Raw genomic sequence first — 10,169 nt, 5'->3', positions numbered from 1 at the left:
AGCCTCAGGCGGCTGCAGCTTCTACTTACCCCCTCCCCTGTAGCGTGGCCAAGCTGCTCTCTGGTCCGCGGTGCCCGGCCGGAGTGATAGGAAGGTGCACACTCAGTGTGCACTTCCTGTCAGTCCGGCCTGGTACAGGAAACAGAAACTCCTGTTCCACGCGGAGTTTGTTTCCTGTACCCGGTCGGACTGACAGGAAGTGCACACTGAGTGTGCATCTTCCTATAACTCCGGCCGGGCACCGCGGCCCGGAGAGCAGCTCGGCCACGCTACAGGGGAGGGGGTAAGAAGAAGGGGAGGGGAGGGGGTAAGAAGAAGGGGAGGGGAGTAAAAAGAGGGGGGAGGGGGGTAAGAAGAGGGGGAGAGGGTGTAAGAAGAGAGGGAGGGGGGAGTAAGAAGGGGGTAAGAAGGGAGTAAAGAGGGGGAGGGGAGAGTAAGAAGAAGGGGGAGTAAGAAGAGAGGGAGGGGGGAGTAAGAAGGGGGTAAGAAGAGGGGGGTAAGAAGGGGAGGGGGGAGTAAAAAGAGGAAGGGAAAGTAAGAAGAGGGGGGAGGGGGGAGTAAAAAGAGGAAGGGGGAGTAAGAAGAGGGGGGAGGGGGTTAAGAAGAGAGGGGGGGAGTAAGAAGAGGGGGAGTAAGAAGAGGGGGAGGGCGGAGTAAAAAGAGGAAGGGGGAGTAAGAAGAGAGGGAGGGGGAGTAAGAAGAGGGGGGGAGTAAGAAGAGGGGGAGGGGGGAGTAAAAAGGGGGGAGTAAGAAGAGGGGGAGGGGGGAGTAAGAAGGGGGGTAAGAAGAGAGGGAGGGGGGTGTAAGAAGAGGGTGGGAGTAAGAAGGGGGTAAGAAGAGGGGGGAGTAAGAAGGGGAGGGGGCGTAAAAAGAGGAAAGGAAAGTAAGAAGAGGGGGAGGGGGGTAAGAAGAGGGGGAGGGGGGAATAAGAAGAGGGGGGGGAGTAAGTGGTGGGGAGAGAGGACCCGGGAGCTCAGCCTGCAGCTCCTCTGGGTCCTTCTTGCCCGAGCACAGAGCGTTGCCACGGTTACCACGGCAACGTTACGGCTCTTGCAAGAGTAAACTCTAGCCCTGGAGCTATGGGCTAGAGTTCACTCTCAACACTGTGACCACCAGGGATTCCTGGTGGTCGCAGTGGTGAGAGTGAACTCTAGCCTCATAAACACACTGCCCCCACACACACACACACCATACACATTCACACACTGCCCCCACACACCATACACGTTCACACACTGCCCCCCATACACACACACTGCCCCCACACACACCATACACAAATTTCACACATTGCCTCACACACACACACACATACACTGCCCACCCATACACTGCCCACCCATACACACACAGCCCCCCATACTAACATTGCCACACACATACACAGCCCCCTCATACACACATTGCCCCACACACCCTACACATTCACACACTACACCCCCTCACACACACTGAACCTTTCACACATTGCACCACTGCTCCTATACCCTACTACAGCCTCATATCCCAGCAGACCCCAGGTAAGTTGTCAAACTGTTCTTAAACGGTTTGACTACTTACTCTGGGAGGGGGCCCGGCCCTCCTGGCACCATTACCACTACACAGAGCAGTAGTGGTTATTGTGCATGGATTATTTCTTTAAATAATCTACAAGTGCCCCAGTAGCCAGCAAGTCAGCCAGCCCACAGGCCAGCCAGCCAGCCCACAGGCCATCCAGCCAGCCAGCCCACAGGCCTACAGCAAGCCACAGGCTTACAGCCAGCAAGCCCACAGCCTGCCAGCCGCAGCCAGCAAGCCCACAGCCTGCCAGCCGCAGCCAGCAAGCCCACAGCCTGCCAGCCGCAGCCAGCAAGCCACAGCCTGCCAGCCAGCAAGCCACAGCCTGCCAGCCAGCAAGCCCACAGCCTGCCAGCCAGCAAGCCCACAGCCTGCCAGCCACAGCCAGCAAGCCCACAGCCAGCAAGCCCACAGCCTGCCGGCAGTAGCCAGCAAGCCCACAGCCTGCCAGCAACCCCACAGCCTGCCAGCCGCAGCCAGTAAGCCCACAGCCTTCCAGCAAGCCCACAGACTGACAGCCAGCAACAGTAAGAGGAGCCAACTTGGCCTAGGTATCAGCGAGCTATGTTGTGTTGCTATATTGTGAATAGGAACCAGAGTGTTGGAGAGACCCCCCTCCAGGCCCCATTAGACTCAATTGTAGTCTCTAATTAGACCTGGAGGAAATTCTTTCTAACACACTCTCTAAAAGGACACTGAGACAGCCTCTGCTAGAAAGACCCCCCTCCATTGTAGTCTCTACTGGGGCCTCAAAGGGATTATTGCACTTTTGTTCCTTGTGTCTAAAGATTGTGTAGGGAGTGGCTGGAGGCGGTGCATGGAGGCGGGACAAGGGTGGCGCTTGCTGCGGAGTATGGGTGGGGCCTGTAAGGGGGCCCTTGATTTATTTTGCCCGGGTTCTCAGTCTGCCCCTGCCCGTAACCTAAAACACCCCTTACAAGGTAAAGCCTCTCCACGTGCATGGCTGTACTAGAAGGAAATGATGTCCAATCTACTGTATTCCCCTTAGTGCTCAGAGGAATTCATGCTGGAAGTACAGCCTGCAGTTGGTGCTAGTTCCCCACTGGACCACAGGGAAGCCACTCTCCTGGCAAAAGGTAGGCAAAGAGTAGGGTGACAAAGAGACCTTAAATTTCAATATTTGTGAGTGTCTCTGTCAGTACTTGTGTATGTGCATCTGTCAGTGTGTGCGACTGTGTGAGTTTGTTAATATTTGTTTGCCTGGCAGTGTGTGTGTATGTTTTCCTGTGCATGGCTGTGAAGCATGTGTGTATATTTGTCAGTGTCAGTGCAATAAATGTAAATAAATATGTTTTGCCATCCTCTCTTGCTTACCTTGTAGGGTGGCAAATCTCCATATTTCCTGGTGGCGTAGTGTGTCAATGTCTGGTCCCTGGTGGCCGTGGGACCTGTAATGCAGCTTACTGATTGTCTGGTGGGAGGAGCTTGTAATCTGCACTTCCTGTGGGTTCATATCACTGATAATGTTTTTATTATCTGGGACCATGAGGGAGCATTTAAAATGATTGGCACCTCCAGAGGTGCAGACCACAACTTCCTCATGGGAAGCATGGAGCTCACAGACAGGAATCTCCCTGCCAACTCTTGCTGCAACTCTGCATTACGGTGTAAGCAAAAAAAAACTTTAAAACCCCTTATGCAATATAAAACACCAGTGGTTAAAAAGGGGGTAATTATGAAAATAAGTTACCCTTCCAAATAATAGATGTTTAGAAGATTCCTCGGATCTTCTGAATATACATATACATAGAGAAATAAACAACCTACAAAATAAAATCAGAAAGGACCACAAATGGTGCAGACCAAAAAAAAAAAAACACCAGATAATAGCTAGTGTAAAAATGCACTCACAAGCCTAAATTTAAAGCAGGCAGAATATGAAAATATCTTTACAATTACAGTGCACAGTCACTGAATGAGCAGTTAATTGTTTCCTTATATTATTCTAATGTTCTAGAAATCTCCTTTTGAGAGGTCTAGTTGTTCTACCAATATACTGTGCACCACATCCACATGTTAATACATAAACTATGTGGGTTGTGGTATATGTTGTCTTATATTGTGTTTAATCTTAAAGGACTTATTAGTCATGTTGCTTTTAAACGTATAAGTCCTCTTCAAGATTTAAGATTAAGATCCTTACAGAAACACATACAGCAGTGGGGCTGCTGGGCGAATGGCGTGCGAGCTGCGAGGGAGCAGGGATCTCCCTGTTCAGCTCCCTTGCGCGCCTCTCAATGATGCCGGAGCCGGAGTGATGTCATATTCCGGCCTGTGGCGGATCCAGAGCCTGATCTTGGGAGGGGCACTTGTAGATTATTTAAAGAAATAATCCAGGCATAATAACCACTACAGCTCAGTGTAGTAGTTATGGCGCCAGTCAGGGCCGCCATCAGGGGGTGACAACCATGACGGTTGTCACGGGCCCGGCGGCCCTGGGGGGCCCGGACTGCTCTGGCAGTCCTGGGCCCCACTTTCCCTCCCTGCACACATAGATAGCGAATATCGCGATCTATGTGTGCAGCCGCGGGCCCCCGGCTCCCTGTTACCGCAGAGGGGGCCCAGGCAGCACACAGCCTCTTCTCTCTTGTAATAACTCTCGCGAGACCCGGTTGCCATGGCAACGCTCCGCGGGTCTCGCGAGAATTATTGGAAGAGAGGAGAGAAGAAGCTGTGTGCTGCCTGGGCCCCCTCTGCGGTAACAGGGAGCCGGGGGGCCCCCCACCGGACCACCAGGGATGGAATCTCCCCCCTCCCTGGACAAAGGTAAGCAGGGAGGGGGGAGAAACCATTTCATTAAATAAAAATAAAAAAATTATGTAAAAATTTTTCCCCCGTCCTCTGAGTCCCACCGGGTGGCCCATGCACTTAGGGCCACCCGGAGGGCTTGTATCAGCAGGGGCCCGGTCGGGCGCTCTTTAACCTTTAACACCGCGACCGGGCCCCTTGCTTTCCGGCAGCCGGCTGGGAGGGAGAGAGGACGAGGCTGCAGTGAGGATGGGGGATCCTCACTCCCATCATCCTCAGGCACCACACTGGAACCCAGGGAATCCACCCTCCAGCAAAAGGTAGGAAACTGGAGGGTGGGTTTAAAAATTTACATTTTACATGTGTGTCAGTATGTCTGTGTGTCAGTATGTCTGTCTGTGTGTCAATATATCTGTCTGTGTGTCAGTATGTCTGTTTGTCTGTGTGTCAATATATCTGTCTGTGTGCCTGTATGTCTGTCTGTGTGTCAGTATGTCTGTTTGTCTGTGTGTGTCAGTAGGTCTGTCTGTGTGTCAATATATTTGTGTGTGTGTCAGTATGTCTGTCAGTGCATGTGCATGCATGTGTCAGTCTCTGTATGTGTCTGTGTGTCTGTCAGTATATCAGTCTGTGTGTGTCAGTATATGTGCCTGTATGTGTGTCAGTATTTCTCAGTGTATATGGGTGTCAGTGTGTCTGTCAGTGTGTGTGTGTGTGTGTCAGTATCTCGGTCAGTGTATGTGCCTGTGTGTGGGTGTCAGTATTTCTGTCAGTGTATGTGTGTCAGTATGTTGATCAGTGTGTGTGTCAGTATGTCTGTATATGAGCCTGTGTGTGTCTGTCAGTACGTCTACCAGTGTATGTGTCTGTGTGTGTCAATATATGTACCTGTGTGTCAGTATGTCTGTCAGTGTATGTGCCTGCTTATCTGTATGTAGTCAGTGTATGTATCTGTGTATCTGCTTGTGTGTCAGAGTATGTACCTGTGCATCTGAGCCGCAACTTTATATACAAATACACCCCTCCATTCAAACTTCAACACTACATACAAGCACACTCCTACATTCAAAAACAAACACTACACATAAATGCACACTTGCATTCAAACTCCAGTACCACATACAAACACATTAACACAGACATACTTCATACAAATACATGCTTACATTCAAACACACAAAACAGTGCTAAATACAACCCTGCAAGCATGGGAAATTGGTAGAGCCCCAGCTGTCAAAGCATTGTTGGAGTTGCACGACAGATGGGGTTCTACCTTTAGTCCAATCTTGCAATTGGGTGTCCCAATAAAATTGATTCTATTTTAGTGCCGCCACTGCATTGGGATGGATGCTGTGATTGCATACCAGGGAGTGAGGGGCGACGGCGGCAGGGCCCAGGGGGCCCAAGCAAGCGCTTGCCCAGGGTCCAGTCGTTATTAAAGACGGCCCTGCACACACACACTGCATACACTGACACAACACACACACACTGCATACACTGACACAACACACACTCTGCATACACTAACACAACACACTCTGCATACACTGACACAACACACTCTGCATACACTAATACAATACACACACTGCATTCACTAACACACACACACCGCATACACTAATACAATACACACACTGCATTCACTAATACAATGCACACACTGCATTCACTAATACAACATGCACTCTGCATACACTACACACTAACACACTCACTGCATCCACTATACTGACACACACTCTGCATTCACTACACTAACACACACTCTGCATCCGCTACACACTAACACACTCTCTGCATTCACTACACATTAACACTCTGCATTCACTACACTAACACACACTCTGCATCCGCTACACATTAACACACACTCTGCATTCACTACAAATTTACACACACTACATACACTGACACACTCTGCATTTATTACACCCTAACACACACTCTGCATTTATTACACACTAACACACACTCTGCATTTATTACACACTAACACACACTCTGCATTCACTAAACTATGCACACACTCTGGATTCACTATACTGACACACACACTGCATCCACTACACAAACATCCTTTCTTCACATTACACACACTACATCCAACACAAATTGAAACACTCTGCATTCACTATACACAGACACTGCGTCTAATACACACACTACATCCACTACAGACACTGCATCCACTAAACACATTTTATCTAGTACATACAAACACTACATCCACTACACAAACACACACTACATCACTGTACACACACTACATCCACTACTCAAACACTCTCTGCATTCACTACACATTAACACTCTGCATTCACTACACTAACACACACTCTGCATCCGCTACACACTAACACACCCTCTGCATTCACTACACATTAACACACTCTGCATTCACTACACTAACACACACTATGCATCCGCTACACACTAACACACCTTCTGCATTCACTACACATTAACACACCCTCTGCATTCACTACACTAACACACACTCTGCATCCGCTACACACTAACACACTCTCTGCATTCACTGCACTAACACACACACTACATTCATTACACTGACACACTCTGCATTCACTACACACTAACACACACTCTGCATTCATTACACACTAACACACACTCTGCATTCACTAAACTATGCACACACTCTGCATTCACTAAACTATGCACACACTCTGGATTCACTATACTGACACACACTCTGCATTAACTGTACACACAGCATCCACTACACAAACATCCTGTATTCACAGTACACACACTACATCCACCATAAATTGAAACACTCTGCATTCACTATACACAGACACTGCGTCTAATACACACACTACATCCACTACAGACACTGCATCCACTAAACACATTTCATATAGTACATACAAACACTACATCCACTACACAAACACACACTACATCACTGTACACACACTACATCCACTACTCAAACACACTCTATGTTCACTATACACACTGCATCCGCTACACAAACACACACTCTGCATTCACTGCACAAACAGTATCTGATACACACAAACACTACATCCATTACACACATTCTAATTTACTTCCACCATACACACCACATTCAGTCCTGCATCATTGTCAGCGGACTAGGTAGGGCGTGGGCGGGCCCGGGAGGGAGGGGGGGGGCAGACCTTGTGCTTTGTCAGGGGCCCCAAAATTTCTGATGGCATCCCTGGCACCAGTAGTGCCAGGATCCCAGCCCAGAGTAAATAGTCAAACCGTTTAAGAACAGTTTGACAACTTACCTGGGGTCTGCTGGGATATAAGACATAGGAGCAGTGATATGTGTTAGGGGTGAAGTGTGTGTGAAAGGTGCAGTGTGTGTGTGAGTGGTGAAGTGTGTGTGAGAGTGAGTGAGGGTGGCAGTGTATGTCAGGGTTGCAGTGTGTGTGTTAGGGGGTTAGTGTATGTGTGGGGTAGTGTGTGTGTGTGAGCGGTGCAGTGTGTATGTGAGGGTGGCAGTGTGTGTGAGAGTTGCAGTGTGTGTGTGTTTGAGGCAGTGTGTGTATGGGGGCAGTGTTTGTGGGGCAGTGTGTGTAGTGTGTGTATTGGGGCAGTGTGTGTATGGGGGCAGTCTTTGTATGGGTGTGCAGTGTGTGTATGGGGCAGTGTTTATGGGGCAGTGTTTGTGGGGCAGTGTGTGTACACATGGGGGGCAGTGTTTGTGGTGCAGTGTGTGTATGGGGGGCAGTGTTTGTGGGGCAGTGTGGGTAGTGTGTGTATGGGGGCAGTGTTGGTGGGACAGTGTGTGTATGGGTGTGCAGTGTGTGTATGGGGGGCAGTGTTTGTGTGGCAGTGTGTGTATGGGTGTGCAGTGTGTGTATGGGGGGCAGTGTTTGTGGGGCAGTGTATGTAGTGTATGTATGGGGGCAGTGTTACCTTTACTGGGAGGAGGGGGGACATTTCTGGATCCCTGGTGGTCCGGTGGGGATTCCCCTGTGGGCCCAGTGGTTAGAGTGATCTCTAGCCCGCGCTTCAGGGCTAGAGTTCACTCTCGCGAGATTTGGAGAGTTGCCTTGGTAACCGCGGCAACGCTCCGTGCTCGCGAGAGTAGGACCTGGAGGAGCTGCAGGTAAGAGCTCCCAGGTCCTCTCTCTCTCCCTCCCCTGCCAGCTGCCAGCACAGTGCCTGCGGACCGGGGAGGGAGATCACTGATATCTAGTCTCTGACCTCCCTCCCCGGTCCACAGGCACATTGCAGGGCTGGCGCTTTGACAATGCCAGCCCTGCATCAGCCGGCAGGGGAGAATCTTGGTGGGGGGCAATTGCCCCGTTGCCCCCCCCCCCACCCTGGATCCGCCACTGATTCCGGCTCCAGCATCACTGCTGTGTGCGCAAGGCCATTTTATTTTTTAAACTTTTGGTGGAACCCCAATTGATGTTCCGCGGAACACCAATTGGGAAATGCTGCTCTAGACCAAGCCGTCACAACATACAGTCCAAAGCATTTTGTACAGGTCGCACACTAAGCAGGTCACCTGATGGGCCTTTGTCAGCAGTAGGAGCCCATTCGAGTGTGGTGGGCCTTTAACCAGGCCCCTTGCTTATTGGCACCCCGAGAGGAAGTGAATGCCTCGAGTCCCCTCCTCCCAGAGACTGGAGCTGCGCGGGAGGGAGGAGGTGGCTGTGAGCAGGGGGTCAGGCTGGGAGAGAAATGGGTGCAGTCTGCAAGAGTCAGCCCCTCAGGCTGCAAACTGGACATCAGGGAAGCCACTCTCCAGCACCCAAAAGGTAGGAAATTGGAGGGTGGCTTTAAAAGAGTAGATTTTGACCTGCATATCTGTATGTGTGTGTGACTGTCAGTGTGTGTGTGCATGTCTGTCTGTTTGTCAGTATGTATAAATCTGTATGTCTGTCAGTGTGTATCTGTATGTCTGTCAGTGTGTATTTGTATGTATGCCCATCTGTGTGTATCTGTATGTCTGTCTGTTTGTCAATATGTATGAATCTGTATGTATGTCTGCAAGTGAGTGTCTATGTGTATATGTCTGCAAGCATGTGTCTGTGTATCTGTATGTCTGTTCATGTGTGGTGTGCATCTGTATGTCTGCATGTCTGTCCATGTGTATCTGTATGTCTGCCTGTCTGTCCATGTGTATCTGTATGTCTGCCTGTTAGTGTATTTGTCTGTGTATCTGTATGTCTGTCAGTGTGTACCTGCATTTTTATATGCAACTTTGTACATTTATTTGGAAAGTGAGGCGCTAAAAACCTATCTGCCGCCCGAAGAAGTTTAGCCTATTTTGATTTTGGTCCCTTCCTTCTGCCAAATTGTGCAGGTCTGGTCTAGACCCATAAAGTACTTTAGTTTGCTGAAGAGTTTCCTCTTTTTGGCACTTTTATAAATTAACCTCGTTACACACCTTAGCTGTCAATCGGACAACCCGTCCTGTTACTTCCTAGTAGTTAAGCTTAGTGGAGATAAACTCAAGAGGCAGGTAATTGCTCAGAACACCTGCCTTGCAAAAACATCTCAAATAACTGTGCTGGGAAGTCTGACATCGGTGAAGTTGACCCATTCTGAACTTGTGTGGGACGGTTTAAGAAACACATTCTCAGAGTGATTGTCCTTGAGGCATTTAAAAGGTGGAAAACAAGCTTTCAAGATGATTTAGGTGTCAAGAATGGGTCAATAGATTTACTGCTATATTAAAAATTACTATATGTATAACTATTAAGGAAAATTAATGTAAGTGTGTATTACACTGGTTCCTTCATACTTTAAAAGTCGGTAAATCTATCCATAGTGGTTTCTTGTTTGCTTTAGGGGTTGTGGTGTAGTTGGTACATGCTATCACACCATGG

Source organism: Pelobates fuscus, chromosome 11 (assembly GCF_036172605.1).
Source record: "Pelobates fuscus isolate aPelFus1 chromosome 11, aPelFus1.pri, whole genome shotgun sequence".
Classification (NCBI taxonomy): Eukaryota; Metazoa; Chordata; class Amphibia; order Anura; family Pelobatidae; genus Pelobates; species Pelobates fuscus.
The sequence above is the reverse complement of the archived record's forward strand: the minus strand, read 5'-3'. Positions refer to the sequence as shown.